The sequence below is a fragment of the Amphibalanus amphitrite genome, unplaced genomic scaffold, assembly GCF_019059575.1.
Source record: "Amphibalanus amphitrite isolate SeventyFive unplaced genomic scaffold, NRLGWU_Aamphi_draft 000049F_arrow, whole genome shotgun sequence".
Taxonomy (NCBI): domain Eukaryota; kingdom Metazoa; phylum Arthropoda; class Thecostraca; order Balanomorpha; family Balanidae; genus Amphibalanus; species Amphibalanus amphitrite.
The window spans coordinates 437,875-457,230 of record NW_024881545.1 but is presented as its reverse complement, the minus strand read 5'-3'; the positions used below and the strand labels follow the sequence as shown (position 1 = coordinate 457,230).

Sequence of the window (19,356 nt, the reverse complement as noted above, 5' to 3'; positions counted from 1 at the left end):
GATTGGACGCGCCAAAACTGCCCCGAGCGTTCGTCTGATCGTTTAAAAAAAAAATGGTCGCAGTCGATTCGTCGGATCAGTACCTAACTACAACTACAAACTAGCCTCAGCCCCATGGCGTCACAACTAGCTGTACAGTGCACATGTAGGGGAAAGGGAGTCAGATGAAACCGTCTCGGGCTTCCGCAAAGAAGTCGCGCAAAAGGAGCCGATTGCAACGAAACTTCCGGTGCGCTCGTGTTAATCACCTACTTAAAAATAAATCGATATCCCTGATTCAAATAAAGATGACCTTGGTTCACTTTTTCATAACATGCTTTTAATTTAGGTATAGGATAGTTTTTGGAGCTGATTTTGAACTTAGCGCCCATCTGAACATTTAAGAAGTAGTTGTGTTGCTTATACATATGTATAACATGTTAGGAAGCAATCGGTGGTGGTCATCCACTATTAGGTACTGGTCGATCTGACCTGACCTGATCTACCCCAAATGCATGGAGTCATCATCTTCGTTCAAAACTAAGATAACATTCGTAATCAGAACCTCGAAAAACCATCACAACTTACATTCGCAAAGTTCTAGCAGGTCCCGAGTTTCCCTACGTATTGGCGATGACCTGAGTCCTGAGATGACCCGAAACCTTGTAAATGGGTATCATCGGCTTTCTCTCGTCACGGGCAGCATGCTCTTTTTCCGCAAACCTCTAGATCGATCAGGGGTCGAAAGCATACATCAGCGTTACTTTAGTATACGTTATAAGTTAGCGACTGGGAGCCCACCAATAGAAGGGCTACAGTGAAGCAGAAAACATATTTGATAGCTCTTTCAACGCTCTTTCGCTAGCTTCGGGTCAGATTTCATCTCAGGTCTATGTTTTGCCCATAGAAGGCAAACAGCTAACTGGACAGATTCTGCCGAAACATTTGCTTTGCAATAACTTTAGATTCCGTGAGTTTGTATGGTATTTACATATGTTGTCTTGTCACCACTGTGTTTATCTCTTTGAGACGCGTCACATGAGTTAAAATTTGACCATTCAGAATTAACGTTAAAACGACCTCAGGTCAACGTTATGTCCAGATCGAAAAAGGACCTCCTGCTGCATATGAATGGATCCGTGTTGTTGAGCTGAACTATGAACACCTTCCAGGTGCTGTCATCGCTCTACCGCGTCTTCGTCAAAAGTTGTAGAAAAAAAATGCTGGTGGCCATCGATGGACATTTCCACTAATGACCTTTCGAGTCATCACTCGCCATAAGTTGCACCCTGTCCCTGGCAATGATGAGCTGATTTGTCATGGCTCCAAAGATATTTTGCGTTTCTGACGAACTTTTTCAAAGCAGGAGGCATTCGTGCTTTTTATAATTTCTCATTATTTTCTTATGATGAGGTCACGTATTTGACCTGCCTCCAGATCATAGATGTAAATCCTCAGAATCATGAATTGCTGACACGTATAACCCCATACATTAGGTATACAGTGTACCAAATTTCGAAGTTATGGGAGAAAAGCTACAAGAATGGCGAGAGGGGAAAGTTTGATAGAGGTATACCGTATAACTGAACTTGACATAGCGACCTGACCTTAAGTGACCAGTGATAATTTTTACGCAAGTGATGTAGGTAGGTATACCTACCTAATAGGTTATACCAAATTTCGCGGCGCTGCACGCCGCTTTGTTACACGCGCACACATGCACATACGCACGCACAAAACTGGCAAGTGTGGCAAAAAAAACACCCCTACCCATCGGGTGAAGACTAGAAACCCGACCCCCCACTCAAAAATCCGTGGCGACGCCCCTGTATTCAGTCGCCTTCCTGCACCAATTGCAAATTCTGTAGTTACATTAGTAGCATCTGCGGTTCCCCACTGACGGCCTACTGCTCTCTGTCCATGGGTTAATTATTTACAGGCGAATTGGCTGTGATTTGATGGACCTGTGTCACCTTCCGAATGATGTATCAAGCTCAGTATTCATCCTCTTTCCACTTCGAATTCGGTCTTGTAGTTACGTACTGCAGCAGCTCCGGCTGGAGGTGGCTGGACATTTCTGGCCCGCGCCGCGTGTCTCATTTGCCTCACAATGCTGGGACTTCGAGGAAGTTCCCAATCAGACGAGTTCGGATGGCAATTGATTGCCGTAGGCGAGGTGCTGGATTCAGGATCGGGTGGCACAGGATGCTGGAGACATTTCGACACAAATGCATGGCATGGGGTCAAATAACGCTTAAGCGCATACTGAGTGCATAGGTAGTTCTTAACTTGCTGAAGTTAAAAACTATCTATACAAATCGATACTAAAATTCAATAAAAGTTGGGCTCAAAATTGAAACATGAGACTACGAGTACATTCTGAACAGCATAGCAAGACTCTGCGTGATACTGGAGAGTAAATTCAGTTGAAAACAACTCTGGATTATGAACTTTGACTCTGAACAGGACTGGGCTCTGTGCAGTCTGCAGCTGCGAAGACCAATGACAATACGGCTGTTGGATGCGTGCGGTGCCCTCTGCATGACTGGCGCTTAACGGAAAGGGGGGTTAAATTTGAACAAGTGCGGGTAGAGTCAGAGACTCCAAAAACTCTTTTGGAGTGTCCTGGCTGGGATGAACAACTAATACTTAATTCAATTTCATGCTTCACGGATGAGGTGTGACTAATGAATACAGCTTGGCTTCCACTTGCAGCCAAAATAACTGTTCCAGCCTTGAATGAGTCAATCAGCTACAAGCTGCCGGCAAGCATGTCAACTACATGAAGCGGTACACTGAATGCCTAGCTACACCACTCAGAAAAACCAGCGATGATGCCTGAAGACGCAAAGTATTGGCACAAACACAGATGCTAACCATTTTGGAGCACGTATTACATAGCTATGTAAGTCGCACAAGGCGATGTCACACGGTGTCGTATTTCATCAATTTCAAGAAATGAGCCAGGCAAGGAATGCAAATGCGGGGGTATATGTATCTTCAACAAATCTTAGCCTGCGATGCAACACATTTTCGACTGTTTTGATACCTAAACATGAAGTTAGCTTCGGCTTATCCTAAGCTTCTTCGGTGTTTTGTGTTTATTGCATGAACCTCTCGCTGTCTCTCGTCAATCAGCCAATCTAGTTACCACTTCAAAATAGCGTGAAACTGGATCTGCATCCCAATAAACTGCAGTCCTTTGATCCACAATGCCTGTGATCAGACGAATACAAACATTGGATTTCAGTGAAAACCGGAGCGGCGAGTTTCAACAGCCATTTCTTATTACCTCTGTAGCAATTTTGTATCTCATGACAACTGCACAGTGTATGTACAATTACATACATGGTACAATTTACATGCATTATAACATTACACACCTATCCAATGCGGCATATAATTCGTAATCCGTACGTGTATACACCTATTGCTAACATAAACTTCTTCATGCGTGCAATAAAATGCTAAACAAATATAATATGCATGCATCAGTGTTCTGCTTATACTTTCCATAACACGAGATAGAAAGAATAATTTTCATGAAGGGTATTGGTTCGCAGATCAATTTTTCCTCACATCTCAATATTAATTGGGATGTCAACTGTCAACTGCACAACAATACATGAATGAGTCTCCGTGAAGGCATATTTATCGCTATGACTCATGTATGTACCATCACCCTCGATATTATCTGGCCGCACACACGTCATTTGTACACCTATCTAAGCTATTTACCTTTTCAGAGCCGTCGGATACCGGGACAGCTCGCGGTAATCGCGGCTACGCCCATGCTCTTTACGTCTCAGAAAGCCAGCGATGAGCCGCATCAAAGCCGTAACAAACGCCAATAAAGCCACGACCTTTGCTGCCCTGGGGTCAGCTCTCAGCTCCGAGAAACGCCGACGGGGGTGGCCGCCGCGGGCACAGACTTCCCGAAACAACACTGCACCGCCACCATGATATCCGACAGAGAGGCCGCACAGTGCGGCGCAGGTTACTCGTGGGGGACGATGCCCTTTGATATCGCCGTTAGTGCGCCGTACGCTCTGATAAGGCCAAGCTCAAGCCGCCTACTGATGAACACATTTAGGAGTTGTTGAGGAAGTTCGAGCACAGATTAGGCTAGTGGAATACCGGTGATGAGTGCGTACTTTTCCAGCACCGCCGGCAGCAGCAGATCGGGTCATAGGATAAAACCTCATGCCGTTAGGGCCCTGAACTTGCATGCTTCTCTCGGGGAAGTGCTTAAGCACCTACCTTCTCTACATATCCCCGTTTCTCAGCAACTTAGCGAAACGTGACAGGCGTCGTTCCAAATATCCTAGAATAGTTTATTTATAATTCAACGCAGCTCCTATCAGGTGAAAACTTAAACACTGAGCTTCCAAAAGGTCAAAAGTTCAGAATATTCAGCAACATAAGAAACATAGTATTTATATAAAAATATTCAAGTATTCAGAATATTCAGAAACTCTCGACTATAGTCGCTCTTTTATCACTTTTCTCTTTGTCCACTGAATGTGAGACGAACTCAACATGATTTAATGTTCTCGACACGCATATATTGAAAAATAATGTCGACTCCAGCTTCTTGCGGTCGCGCTTCGGCTTGGCCGTTTCGTCACGCATACAACTCGTACAATTCGTGCTGCTTGTTTATTTATATTTTTTACTCTGGCAATAGGGCTAATTCTATGAAGACTGTATTTTTTATGTATTTTTAATATGCTGTGACTTTGGCCATAAATGGGCATGTCCCGTGGCTGATATGGTGAATAAATGAAACGAAGAATTTAAACATTTTACTTACATTTTTAACCCAACATTAATGAACCAAACCTGTTCGACAACGAACGGCAGTAACCTGTATTTTATAGCAGCAACGTAAACACAACGTGTGCTGCTAAAAGGAGAGCAGCACAGCCGCTTGTCACATATACATACTTCACAAAAATGGAAATGGAAATATAGTAGTTACATAAAAATTCAATTAATCCCTTTTTGTAATATAGCGCATTTAAAGCATGTTCAGTTTATTAACACCATAAGCATAAACAGGTGCCGATTGAATCATATGCCAAGGCAAAATGACTCGTTTTGCTTTGCATCCATTCCGCGTTAAATTTCGCGAGGGCTCAGGGACCATTTCATGGGTGAACCTGTGACCACGCTGTAATAAATGTGCCTAGTTGATGAGGGATCGGCGTCTATATTTTACGTGAGATCAGTGTTCAGTGTCAATGCCCGGTGTAAGAATGGGCGAACGTTCTGAGCAATAGCCCGGTGAAGTGCGATGTGTGTCGCATCTGCCTCAGCGTGAAATGCAACGCTCAGGTGGCTTTGGAAGCTGCCAGCACATTCCTGGACATTGGAAAACTCCTGTGAAGACAGCAGCCGTCAACTGTCAATGCAACATCATCGTCACTGAAGGCCGAGCGTCACTGTTGACACGTCGGTGGTAGGGCGGTGGTTCCCAGAAAATACGGCAAAAGTTCAGCTCTGTCTCTGAATCAACGCCGCGCTCGTCGCTGAAAAGCCGATTGCGGTGTTTCGGGGCGATTGTGTGCGAATTGCTGCTGCTCTTCGTGAGGATGCAGTTTGCTTTTCCAACACGCCTCGGGACGCGAATTTCCAAATTATTCCTGTTCGCTCAGCACCTCGCTCGTTTTAAAACCTGCTGTGAGAATCTCCCACTGATACATTTTGTTCAGAGCACATCTGAATTGTAGGTTGTTTTTCTGCGGCAAAACACAGCGGCAGAAATTCATGCACAATAATTTTGAATGTTCATCGATGATTTAGATAGTTCCTATATTCATTCCCAGAATACTTTGAGTCACTGCTTTGACTATGTAATCATCAATAATGCACCTAACAGTTAACACTACATAAATGTACATATTTGGCTATTAGTCAAGTAAAATGGGGTTTGACAGCCAAAACATACAAATTGAATCATTCTGGCGAGTCAGCATGTAGCCGAATAAATGACGTAAATATTTATCACTTTACCGATCACAAGTCGTTTGTATGAGCTCCCGATTGTAGTCACTAGTAATAAGCCTGCTTTGTGATGTTACGTCAGATCATTTGTCTGTGACTTACGGTGATAGTATGTGACCAATTGACCATGCACAGTAAGTTATGGATTTCAGAAGTACGACCTTCGATATTGTTCTCATTGATCAACATCGGCCTAATGATGCCAATACACACTGAGAAAAAAAATGACTCTAGGGAGACCAAAAATGACTCGGTTCCTTTTTTGTACCCGCGCCTAGAGTCAAATTACTTCTCATTTGATACTGGAATGTAGAGTAAATTTGCACTGTATAAGAGAGTCTTAAAACACCAGAGGGTGTCATGCGACTCTTCCACGAGTCACGCGACACGTTATAATGAATCGGATTTTGACTCTTTGATTCAGTGTGTGTTTTATGACGACACCCATGCTAGTCATTTGACTCCGCCCGCTCAACACCTGCGCCTCGAGTCAAGCGACACTAGGTCGTCGTGTACTATGAAACCGTGTTTGGCACTAACAACGCCCATATATTGACTCCTGTAGCGGGGGTAAAATTGCGATATGATGTAGCAATATCGTGATTTTACCCGACAGCGAAACTAAATGGACATTGTCAATGTCACAAACTGCGTGGCGGCTGCATCGTTCCACTCTTCTAGTAAAACAAGCTGGTCCTTGTAGGAATATATTAAAGGAGCACGGTCGCCAGGTTGTCCTGCAGAACCTACCATGCACACAGCCAATTAAACACTTCAAAAACATTCGAAAGTAACCCCGAAAAGGCAGACTCTGGGCCTAACCATCGCGCAAACCAGCGCTCTATATCTCACACACGCAATGTCCGAATGCCAGGCATGCCCCTTTGGTCCGAGCCTGCATGAGGAAGTACTCACATCTCAACAATGTTCCATCAACCGGCGATTATCGCTACTCAGACGTTATTCTGCGATTGAATAACATAAAACTTGCTTCCGTTTCCATGGTGCGCTGCTTTCTTCTCCTGTCTTGAAAATTTCACCGAGTGCAGGGCGCCTCGTCATTTGAATACACATGATGAGCAAACTACAAATAAAAACTGAAGTTTATCGTTAACGCACTATCACTTAAAATAAAACAACACTTTAAACAACGTTTAGCGACATAACAAGCGCGTAAATTCAAATAAATTCCTCTCCTAGCTCACACCACACGCACGCACGTGGCCACACCGCCGGCAACTGAAGCGCCAACGGCTTTTCTAACGGTTTTTCTGCAAGGTCGAGCTATTTTATCTTCGTGGCGGACCGGCATGGCCAGCACACAAATGACGTCACACGACAATGCAGCTTGCTGATTGGGCATTGACTCAAACGACTCAAACCACTGGACCTGAGCTGTGGTTCCCACTAGGGTTACGGAGTCAAAGTCAGAGTCGGTTGGAGTCGACAGTTCTGGCTGGAGTCAGAGTCAGAGTCGATTTTGGAAGCCGGAGCTGGAGTCGAAGTCTGAGTCACCGAAAATCCATTGATTTCGCGGTCTTGACTCCTACCACCAGTGACGTCAAAACAATCTCTCTTGTGATTTAGGGTTTAAACTTTAACACATTTCATGACTCTTACTGGAATGTTCCCTACACCCGGTAGTACCTTTGCTGAACACTCTTGAATGTGTCTGACATCGTGGCAAATTGTCAATATCAACAATGATACCCCCGTGTCATTCACACTCACGGTCACTTACTACACAGTATTGATATCAGCACGTGTTTATAATCACGTTAATTAGACATCTGAACGTCTTTTGACGCTATCATGTGGAGTTTTTAACCCCAATGGGTGTCATTTCACTCAGTTGAGTGTTTTCGTAATCCGTGACTCGCTTATTAGGTGTAATTTGACCCTCAGTGGTGCCATAATATTCTAGTGTCATTTGAACCCAATGGGGCTCAAATGACACCGGAATATTATGACACTTCTGAGGGTCAAATTACACCCAATAAGTCATTTGAACGGAATATTATGACACCACTGAGAACCAAATTACACCTAATAAGGGAGTCACGGATTGCGAAAACGCTCAACTGTGTGAAATGACACCCATAGGATATAAAAACTCCTCATGATGGCGTCAAAAAACGCTTAGATGTGTCATTTTACACTGACACCGTGCAGAAACTTGGGAGCCAAAATTTTGGGAGTCAAATGACCCTTGGGTATGTGATTCTGACCCAGATCAATTTACACTAAAAAACGGTGGTGTATGGACACTTTTTCAGAATCGGATTACAACATGGGTGTCAGTTGATTCCCAAATAGTGGATCGTGATTCCCGGGGGGACTAATTATTTTTATCCGTGTGAAGAATCCACGTTAAGTTCTAACCACCGCATGCAGCCTCTCTTTTCGTAACGCTTCTATACAACGAAGCATGCATCATTATGCCAACCAGCCTTGCCATGAGTTGAGTACCTATACCATATTTTAACTCTTCGTCAAAAGTTTTTGAGTGACACTGTAAATACGAATAAAATATAGGGTCATCTGATGGAAGTTAAGTGATTCTTAATGCGACACCGTAAGGAGTCAATCACCTCTGAATATTCATAGAGTCAAAATAAAAAGTGACACTAAAAAATGGGTTATGACTCCCAAACATGGTGCAGACGACTCCGTAGAGAGTCATTTGTATCCGCCAATAGGGTGTCAGTTTAAGGGAGTCAAATGACTCTTCGTTAGATGACACTACATAGAGTCAATTACAGAGTCGAAATGATTTGTGACACTATAAAAAGGAATCATGACTCCTAAACTTGGTGTCACTGACTCTATATAGAGTGATTTTTTCTCTCCGTGCACAAACCGCTAGTAATCCATAACGCTGGTGAGCGAAACACATGAAACATATTTCAACAAAGCCATCCTTATCAAATCCCTACTGACTGTTTCGACGGCAAGACCAAGGCCATGGGCAAAGCCTTGGGCAAAGCCGCTATAGGCAAGACACTATATATGGCCTTGGGCAAGACTGTCAGATAATCAGTTACATCTTTGATGACAATCTATTATATTTCCCACGTGACGAGATAGTCACCACTAACGACATCCCCTCAAGTAGTTAATGCCCGCTCTCCGCTGACAGCAGAGCAGGAGCAGCAACTCCCGGTCCAACCGTACGCATCCACACGGACGGATGATACGCAGTAGGCGATGACCCTGCCTCCTGACACTGCAGGTGCAGCCGTGAGCTGTACCGCTTCTACAGGCGGATGGCCTTTTGGTGTATCGTATGGGATGCACGGAACCTGTCCAGCAATGATGCGTGATGCCCCAAAGTGGAATGTTTTTGCACGATAAAAGCATAACAAATCAAGCTGTCACTCGAACGCAGTAGTCCCGGATAATCAATAGGTAAGTAGGTATATCAAAGATTCCAACGAGTACCCTGTACCAACTACTTATGCTTAAATGATTGAAAACTGTAATGCTTCCTACTTCCTAGTTTGCTTGATTTTAGTAAGGAGTTTGGTGATAATAAAAACACCAATATCATTTTAACGGATGAAGGGTTACGCAAATGTTTGGATATGATCAATTCAGTTCAAAGAGACTCGATCAAAACCGAAAAGAAATATGCGCTCCAGCTTGAATAGACAATTGCACACAAAACACGTTGTATCCACATCACATGACGCATCCGAATAGCAAATGCAGTTTCTCTTCTTTCCTGATTTACCGCAAATGCGATGACACTAATGAAAGTACGACTTTTTAAATATCTTTGTACGAAATCTTAAAAAATATATTTTTTTAAGATTAAGGTCGTATACGACCTCCAGTCTTCTTTGAACCGTGAGGGAGTTGCGAGCCATACCCTTCAAACTGAATTCACATGCATCGCCCATGCGAACAACCTGCAGTAGTCCTTGCTGGATGGATTGGGTTTCTGTTCTCCCGCCGTCCGCGTCGGTGGCAGGCGACATACAGGGCAAGGTACCGCTGGGACGCTCTGGCTGAGATAGGCTGCGTCTGACCAGTGCAATAGCGCTGTAATACTATTCTGCGGAGGCACCGCGATGATAAAAAGCAATACCGCGAGGGCAGAGAAAAGTGTTAGAGAGAGAGAGAGAGAGAGAGAGAGAGAGAGAGAGAGAGAGAGAGAGAGAGAGAGAGAGAGAGAGAGAGAGAGAGAGAGAGAGAGAAAGAGAAAAGAGAAATGCAAAAAATACTACTGAATTGAATACCTACTAGTCTGTATCTGAATCTGTGTCTGTATCTGAGTCTGAATATAGTAGTCTGATATCTGTACTAACCTTGTCAGCGCCACCACACAGCTTGACCAGTCATCCGCAGCCAGTGTGGGCGGAAAGGCAATGAAGCACAGCGCCGGCTTTGTCCCGTCGTTAGTTGGTCGGTGGCTCATTTACCGGGATTTTACCCACCCGGAGCTGCGCACTGCTGAGTGCTGAGCTGGCTGCAGCTGACCGAAACACGACCGTGGCCACTGGTCAGCGGATAAACGAAGGTCAAAGTCCGGCACGACTGACTCAGCGCATTACAAGGCATCTGAGCTGACTAAGGAGTGGTTGTCAATACTTCACTCCACAAACGACTGGCGATGTGTATCATTTCAGAATTCAACTTTTGCCCTGCGAGAAGAAAAACAACGGAGACACACTGAATCTAGGGATAATTATGGAAACCAACACATTTCCCGTCTGAAAATATAGCATCTTTGTTGAATGTGACTTTATGCTTTTTGGCGACAAACGTTTCTATATGTACGCTCTCTTGAAGCGATGTCTTTGCTTCCCTTTCCCGTTGCATTCCACTGTCATCAGGTAGGTAGGTATGTGTAGGACGCCTGTTTCTTTTTCACAGACGCTGTGTTCGTCTGATGTCCATTGTTGGATGGGACCAGTCGATCCCACGGCCCACCTGGCCGGGCCGGTCCAGACGATCGATGTGATAGGGAGGGGGGGTAAGGGGAGGAGAGAGGAGGGGGCTCGACCGGTGTTTACCAGAGACAGTCGGAACTGACCAGAACAGAACAGCGAAAACAGCGAAAGAGAGAGAGAGAGAGAGAGAGAGAGAGAGAGAGAGAGAGAGAGAGAGAGAGAGAGAGAGAGAGAGAGAGAGAGAGAGGAGAGAGGAAAGAGAAGATAAAAGGGAGAGGGGAGAGTCGACCATGATAGAGTCACTGATTGACATCGTCGATTGGGGCTTCATTGGCTCGGACAAACATCGGGCGAACTCGAAGAAAGGAGTGTTGACTGAGTCTCGTCGGAACTCGAGCCTTGTGTGAGTCCGAGGCGGCAGCACATAATAACTAAGTCGGGTCCTTACTTTTCTCTATAGTTGACAGTTATTGTGGTAATTTAACCAGGCATTAGACCCAGGGACTTGCAAAGTGTTGTTGCAGTTTGCAATTTGCAGGGATTTGCGACAGCTATAGAGAGCCAATCAGGAGTGTCGGACAAAGTCTGAGGACGACTGGCAGACGAAACGAGAAGTGCAGGGAAAACCGGAAAAGTAAAGTGTGACATTGTTCAGGGCTTTTGCCTTTTGATCTAAAGGTGAAGAAGGATGACAGTAAAGAACTAAAATTAGCATAATAATATAATGAGGAATAAAATAGGTATTGTGGTAATATTTGCAGTTTTAAATGAGAAAATATGTACACAAAATTGAGTTTGTAACAATGTACATATGTTGGTAAACGTTGTGGCAGTTGAGCTACAATCACATTACTCACGAGACTCTATGATTCAACGCAACAATGGAGATGGGATGTAGAAATTAATGAAATTACCCTACACGTACCCATGAGTAAGTATGTACATAAGTGTACATACATCAAGCTGCCTGATATCAGTTGTCATCAAGCAGTCATCGATGTCATCTCCAATGATTCGAGCACCCCCAATGCGTTTGAGCTGAAGAATGCTTGAACATCACCTCATCGAAGCTAATGAAATATATATAAAGCAATCGGTTGCACAGTTAAAGTCGGCACTCAACAAACAAGTACCACACTTCAATTGGATCAAAGGGTACTTGAAGCTTTTCAGTGACGGTTTATCCATTGCTCCGACAAATGCACTGCGTTGCAGTCTGTGCTACTCTACTGTAGGGTTCACATGCGTGGGTCGGGGCCGGACCAGCGCTGTCTCGGCAGCGATTTCGCCACCAAGTGGAGCGTCAACAGGAACGAGCACTTCGTGAGCCGTCTCAACACCGTCGATAGAACAGTCTCAGGGGACGGTGGACGCCGGCACTCGCAGACAAAATGAGATCCCATCCTCTTCGCTCAGACACTGTTCAGAAAACGGGGCACGGCGACGGCAGAATGACATCGGCCGAGAATTCTAGTTTCCACTCCCGAGTCAGGTGGTGACAGCGGACGGGCGGGGCTCCGGGTTGCCCTCCATCCCTCTCTGTACCCTCTCTCTCTCTCTCTCTCTCTCTCTCTCTCTCTCTCTCTCTCTCTCTCTCTCTCTCTCTCTCTCTCTCTCTCTCCCACTCTCACTGTCTCTCTCTGGCCGAGTGCAGGAAGACGTCCCATCCCGACCGGCGCCGTGCCCGCGGCCACTCCCCCGGAGAGGCCATCGGTGCCGTCCGGCCAGGCCGTTTTGGTCACCGCGCGGCAGGTCGTCGGACGTCGGTAGCGACGACGAACGGTCCGCTGTCACGCCAGGGTCGTCGGGACCGTCGAGTGTCGCCGCAGTGCCGAGAGTGGCAGCCGGATTGGCTCGTTTTTCAGGCGCTGAGAGCTCGTTTGTTCAGCCATTGATGATATGGTATAGTAGTTGATGTCAGAGTCCTATCTATGTCGTTTTCAGCCTGCACACCGACCCTGACACTTGTGTCAGGGTTTTGAGTATATGAAATTTGTAACGAAATTATGAAAAGGAGAAATAGACATGAATTCAATTTCTCCTGTATACGCCGCTTTCAAATTTTCTAAAAACGTACATAAAAGCACGATGAAGTACTGTTTGAGTCAATCCGGCAACTTATTTGCTCAGTTTTCAACAATGTTTATTCATGGACAATATTTTGTTAATCGGAATCACCTTAAAGTAGCCATCCCACCTTAACATTAGTTTTGAGTTGAGATATCCTATGGGGTCCCTGGCCTGCACTTACCGGTTTGAGCACTCACAACAACGCGAGAAATGCCTTAAATCAAAAGTATCTCATTTCAAAATTGCAGCACTTCGATTCAGAGGGGCTAATGCATTGGAATGCCCCCTCTGAATGTGTGACGTCAGCGCAGATCTAACGATTTTAAATCTTTTACTAAAGCGTTTGGTAGCACGCGGTGGTATATGCTGCTTTGCGCGCAACAAGTGCCTCACTTTCAGCTGCCTAAGAAAAAAGTCGCTAGGAACAGCGAAGATCCCAAAAAGTAAACAAAAGTAAAAGTCAAAACCGGTGAATATTTTTGAAATTTGGTAGATATTCGTTTTCGCTCTTTCTGAACCGAGCGACATCACTTTTATGCCAATTAATTAGCTTTTTGAAGGTGGGAGGGTCCCTTCAAACGCTGCTTCAGAAGTTCTGTTCTAATATTTGCAATAAAATTCAGACCATGATAATAATCGGTATCAGTATAACAACATTGATTAAAAAAAGAGCACACACAATTACGTCATGACAACAAGTAAATCAGAGTTTTTTTCGGGCGATATAAATGAGCAGTATTTAAGACTTTCATACCGTATATTTTCATACAAGTGTTCTCATATGTTTCAATGCGTTACTTTATTGTATCATACAACACTGGGTTATCAACTTCGCCGCTAGGTTAAAACTTACCGATAATTCCATATCAATACGTATGGTTAACATATTTCATTTCAGAAGGATATGGGTTTGATGCGACGTCCTTTGTGGATGATAAGAATGGTCTTATGCTGAGCTAATAATACAAATATGCTTTCAGAGTTTATCATACCAACCAATGCAATGCAGTATCAAAGAACGATAAAAAAAGTCGGCTTGGACAATATATCCTATCTCTATTGCATGCATATCGTGACTAGTGTGGTCAGGCTTAGTTATGTTGTAGTGCTGTAGTAATACTTGATGGTTAACTACAAGCAGCTTGCTGGTTGGGGGGGGGGGGGCGTTAATTCCCCCACATTTTTTGCGACGCTTTACAGAACCCCCAACGCTTTACAGCTGTTAAATTTGTAGCCTTCAGAGGCCTCAAAATTTGTTTGCCTCAAAATTTTCCCTAAGTCAACTGAGGCTGTGTGGGTCACGTGACCTCACCGTTATAAGTAAAGGACAAATATGAAAACGGTTACTTTTATTGCAGAAATGATCAATCGCAGCCGAAACATGTCGGTTTATTTCAAACAGGGAAACCCGAACCACATGGCAATTCATAAGACATTACAGCTTGTATACTGCCTAAAAAAAAGTCTCCTGTGCAATGTACAATGTCCATGCTTCTATAATGTGCGGAACCACAAAATCGGCCGCTGTTGCGTAGAGCATAAATACATAATGCATGCTTACATGAGCCACAAAACTGTATTTGCATGCATGTTTCCAAACCAATACAGATACCATGGCATATTTAGTGTGCAGATACCATGATCAAACAGAGCAGCGTCAGTGGGCGCTGCAATTTGATTTCGCGCATGACCGCACAAGCCAAATGGTGACATTGCAATTTGGTTCAGATTTCTGAACACAATGCAATTGAGCATGCTTTCGCCTGAGTGATAATTGTTAATGGGTGAAGCTGTTCAGCTTCCTGAACATCCATCTATCTTTTGGATCGGACACGTAGGCTTTCAGGCTCGAATTGCGCCCAGTCGAGCCACTATCAAATTTTCCGGCTTCGCTAGCTACAGTCAGCTCCACTAACTATGTTTTTTGTGGCTAGTTTGAACCAATGACGGCAGGACTCGCGATGGGGTAAACATTTTTTGGCGCATCCGACCGTTCAGATATACTGATTTTCTGCCCTAGCCGGTAACTGCTGCTTAAATGCTGCATCGCTAAATGATGGCGATGAATTTAGCCGCTGTTGCCTTTTCCACGACCATGAGGAGGGTGGTGTGAATGCAAGCAACATAATCAAGAACATATAAACTATAGTTTTTAAATTAAATAACCCTCATGCCATACATCTAAGCTTAGATGACCTTAACGCCGTAAGATGTCGCTGCTGAGATCATTATCTTAACCCGCATTATTATATAGAAAACACCAACCAAAACATATTAACACAGTATGGGCGGTGCATTAGGCTTAGTTTGATCTATCTGACCTTTTCAATGGTTTCTTTGCATCCAGCCTAGCCTTATTCGACGAACTTAGTTCACAATTCCAGCTAGGTTGAAAGCATCCATTGAAAAGATATAAATTATCCGTACCCGCCGGGACTGAGAGGTTCTGCACTGGTAGACTGAGCCGCAGTACACCAAAGCCTGGCGGTGCAGCATGACCGTCTGCTGGCGCCAGGCCTACTTTCATTTACATAAACGTTCGGGAATGGATAATGTAATAAGAAAACCGTGAAACTGGTGTGATGACTAATTTGTAAACGTGTGTTTTTTGTTATTACCGTGTCGGTATCATAATGTCGGATTTGGTTGGCGATCTTCTCGAATCCATCAAGTTTCATGCATTTGTATTTATAAATGATATATTTGGTTAGTCCAACTTGAAAACAGCAATCCATTTACTGTCTATATTGGTAAGAAAATGTTGAATTTGACCAGCTCACTCCAATCAGTGTATTTTTTATTTTGATAAATATAATTGATGAATGGCAATTGCATTCCTGCATAAGCATGCATACAGGAATGTTGACCAAGTTTCACTGTCTAACAGTTATCAATGCTATCTACCTATTTATTGTTGCTACTAAAGGAGGAGGAAATATATTACCACAATCATGCTCCAATGCTCCATCATGATAAGCTAACGACCATCTGGCATGATGCATGTACCTACAGCTGATTGTTAAGTCTGCCTAATTAATCCCGCTCACATTAGCAGGTGTAATCGAATTACCTCTATCGCTATTCAGTTACCCTAGTCGGCAGCAGCACATTAGTGAACGCTGAGGGCGATGTGCTTAGAAAAAAAGATGGCATCAGAAGCTACCCATAAACAACAGGACAGGAACAAAACAGATGAATAATAGTAAAAATGATACATGATATCGATGTTTCGACGCCAAATGTCGTTGTTCAGTATGCCCAAGGCCATATATAGTAGTATGCCGATTTACGCAATTGAACAAATATCGACAAGCTGAATGCTGTCATAAACGCGTTATTCTGTTTTGTGTCAATCGTTCTTCACAGCTAACCGGCAAAAAGTTGCATTTTTTTTAGAAAACAATAATTATGTGTCTGATATTTTCACATTTCCAATCCAGAAAAGAGCGGAAAATGATTGCAAATATTGACTACAAATATTCGAACAGCTGTGGCAGACTCTCCAATAGAAAACACACTCTGCGTCGGGACGAGAAAACAAAAAGACGGACGGACCGCGCAAACACAATCTCGGCTGACACGTCAGCTAGGACGCGTCGCGAGTGGTGGCGGTCTCCGCAGGCGAGTGCCCGAGTCCCCCGGGTGTTCCAGCTGGTGCTGCCGGACGATGGGAGGAACGGGCTGCGGAGAGCCACAGTGCCACTCGACCCAGGAGACGATCATGTATGCAACGGTTTATAAGCGTTTGGAAGGGAACTCGCCTTCAGTTCGATATCTAGTCAAAACATGTACTATTGGTCGCAAGATAAGGGCCCAGGTGACTTGTAGTTCAGATGCGGTGAATACCCTCACCCTCGCCACAACTCGGGTGGGGGGGGGACTGGGTGGGAGGAGGGGTGCACTCGGCCCGAGCTGTGGCGAGGGTAGGAGTAATCACTGCATCAAAACTACAGTTCGCCTGGGCCCTATCTTGAGACCAATAGTGCATAAAATATTAATTTTCTCTGATAAAAAGAAGCTACTCTAATCGACAAATATCGTAAAGGAGCATGTTGGTCCGCTACCTGAGCTGCCGTCGTTGGCTATCGTTCCGTCATTTGGAGATAAGCACCATCTCGCAGTACAATTGAGAACCCCGACATTTGCAGAACAATCAGATAACTCGCGGACTTACTTTAGCTTGCACTGGCCTGGCGGGTTCCAAGCCGGCGGCCGGTTCTTTTGCTGACGCTGATGACTGACGGTGTCGGCTGACCCGACCGCTGCCCAGGTCGCACCGTCGCGTCGGACGAAGCAGACTGGCGGGGCCGCCGGCGGCGACGGACGCCTCGCTCCGTCGGTGTCGGCTGCGGCGGGGGCGTCGGCCGATCGACTGGCCCGTGTCGGCACAGACTGGTGCGCAGCAGCAACATATGGTGCGCCACGTGCAGAGACGGACGCCGGCCAGCGCCGCCGGCCGACCCCGACCTGACTCGGACGGCGAGCACGTCATGGCAGCTCATATGGACTCAGTGATAGAAGTTCTGTTTTGGCCGGGAGTTTGCATGGCGCGACGTTTCGATGGGATACTACCTGATCTGCTTAACGTGGAGGTGGCCTTTACGGCTCTCTTCTATCTTCAAACCATTTAGCCGGTGAAAATTCAAACGGTTATCGATAACCCCGCCAAGATATACCAGATAATTCAGATTTACTGACCGCATTGTCGCAGATGACGTCAAAAGTTAGTTCAACCTTTAAACCTTTATGCAACACTATGGACAAATTAACCCTCGCCCATGTAGGGGGGGGGTTGGTGCAACCCCCCCCCCCTGAGGTTTTTCGGAAATAGTGCAAAAACGGCGGCGCGCAGCGCCGCCAAATTTTGGGTGCCTTATGGGGCAAACCTTGCGCATCTTTTGATAAAAAAAAATTTGACCGGGTCATGTCAGGTCACGGAGTTATGACGTCACAAAGGGAACAGCCTCCGGCCGGATTTTCACAAACTGAGTGCCAACGCCCGAGGTTTCCTGCCGGTGGTACGGACATCGGTTGATGGATCGTGATGAAACTTCCCATGCATGTTGGGGCAAGTATTGGCTATCATATGGTATAAGAAACTTGACCGGGTCAGGTCAGGTCACGGAGCTATGACGTCACAAGAGGAACAGCGTCCGGTACTATTTTTGAAAAGCGCCCGAACCACTATTTTGCTAATTCTTGTCACCTCAATGGGAATATGCAGCAATATTAGCTTCTATAGGGAGCAAATGGACCTTCCAAATCCAAAAATACAATCAGATTTCAAAAATTTAAATTTTGATTTTTCGAATTTCTGCCGCCGACTGTGACCTTGCCGACTTCCGGCGCTCCCAACGCGCCATTTTTAGAGCTAGGGAAACGAAATACATACCAAACGATAGAGAATTGATCAAGGAACACGATAGTGAAGGTTTCAAGTCGATATCTCCCACCGTTTTGCCGCAATCGCCGCGGAAAGTTGAAAAAAGTCTATTTTTCCGAAAATTTGACCTTTGACCGGTCAAAAGTAGGTCAAATGTTGGCCTAGGACCAAAAAATATACCACCAATCGCGAGATCTCGGCGAGAGCAATCCGTTGGTCTTTTCCGCTAAGCTCTACGACGCTCCGTTTTCAAACGCCAAGGGGGGTGTTGTAAACTTAAAATCTCTTTTGAGGCCGATGCATTGTATTTAAAGATATCCCTCTTCAAAATTAAACATTCAACACTAAGCCTACATTTTTGACCACACACAACACATTTTCATGTTTGTCCTACATTTTGAAATTAAATAAAACACGTGCTGCACGAACTCGTTAGCCTCGGGCGCCACCATATCAACAACACCCGGCTATTACCTATAATGCATGTATGCTTTGTTCGTAACAGCCTCCCCATAATTCGACCCAGCTCCGTTTACGAATTATCATCCTGAACTCGAGCAAACCATGCATGAGATCAAGCAAACATCGAACTATGATCACGCAGGAAGCCATCTTCAACTGATCAGATTAGCACCAAATCTGAGCTGCCTTCAGTCACATTTCTCACCACTATCCCTCTTCTAGCAGGCACAGCCGGACTGTCGGTCGTGTGTACACACCGCCGGCTGTCTTCACCTCGGCGGCGCGCACGCGGCCGTCGGCCCCGGGGATCGGGCGGACAACACGCGCCAGAGGCCAGTGGCCGCGCGGCTCATCATCCTCTACAATCAGCACCAGGTCTCCCGTTTGCAGTGGCCGTGTCTCTCTAGTCCACTTCTGTCGAACAGTCAGCGTCGGCAGGTACTCTCGACGCCATCTTTTCCAAATATGATCCACGAGTCGCTGCGTGTGCCGCCAACGCCTTCGGCTGCACAGGTCACCGTCCTCGAAGATTCCCGGGGGTAGGTTCGGAGAGGCGTGACC

At 45.3% G+C, this 19,356-nt stretch overlaps 1 protein-coding gene across 1 annotated transcript in view; it reads right to left on the bottom strand.

The window, feature by feature from the left end:
• LOC122377694 (synaptotagmin-17-like) overlaps positions 1–17,254 on the bottom strand; it is a 43,732-nt gene extending 26,478 nt beyond the window's left edge. Inside the window, exon 1 of the mRNA XM_043358024.1 lies at positions 17,125–17,254. The gene's annotated coding sequence lies outside the window, so the exon portion shown is untranslated. The remainder of the gene's footprint in view (positions 1–17,124) is intronic.
• Positions 17,255–19,356: the final 2,102 nt, after the last annotated feature.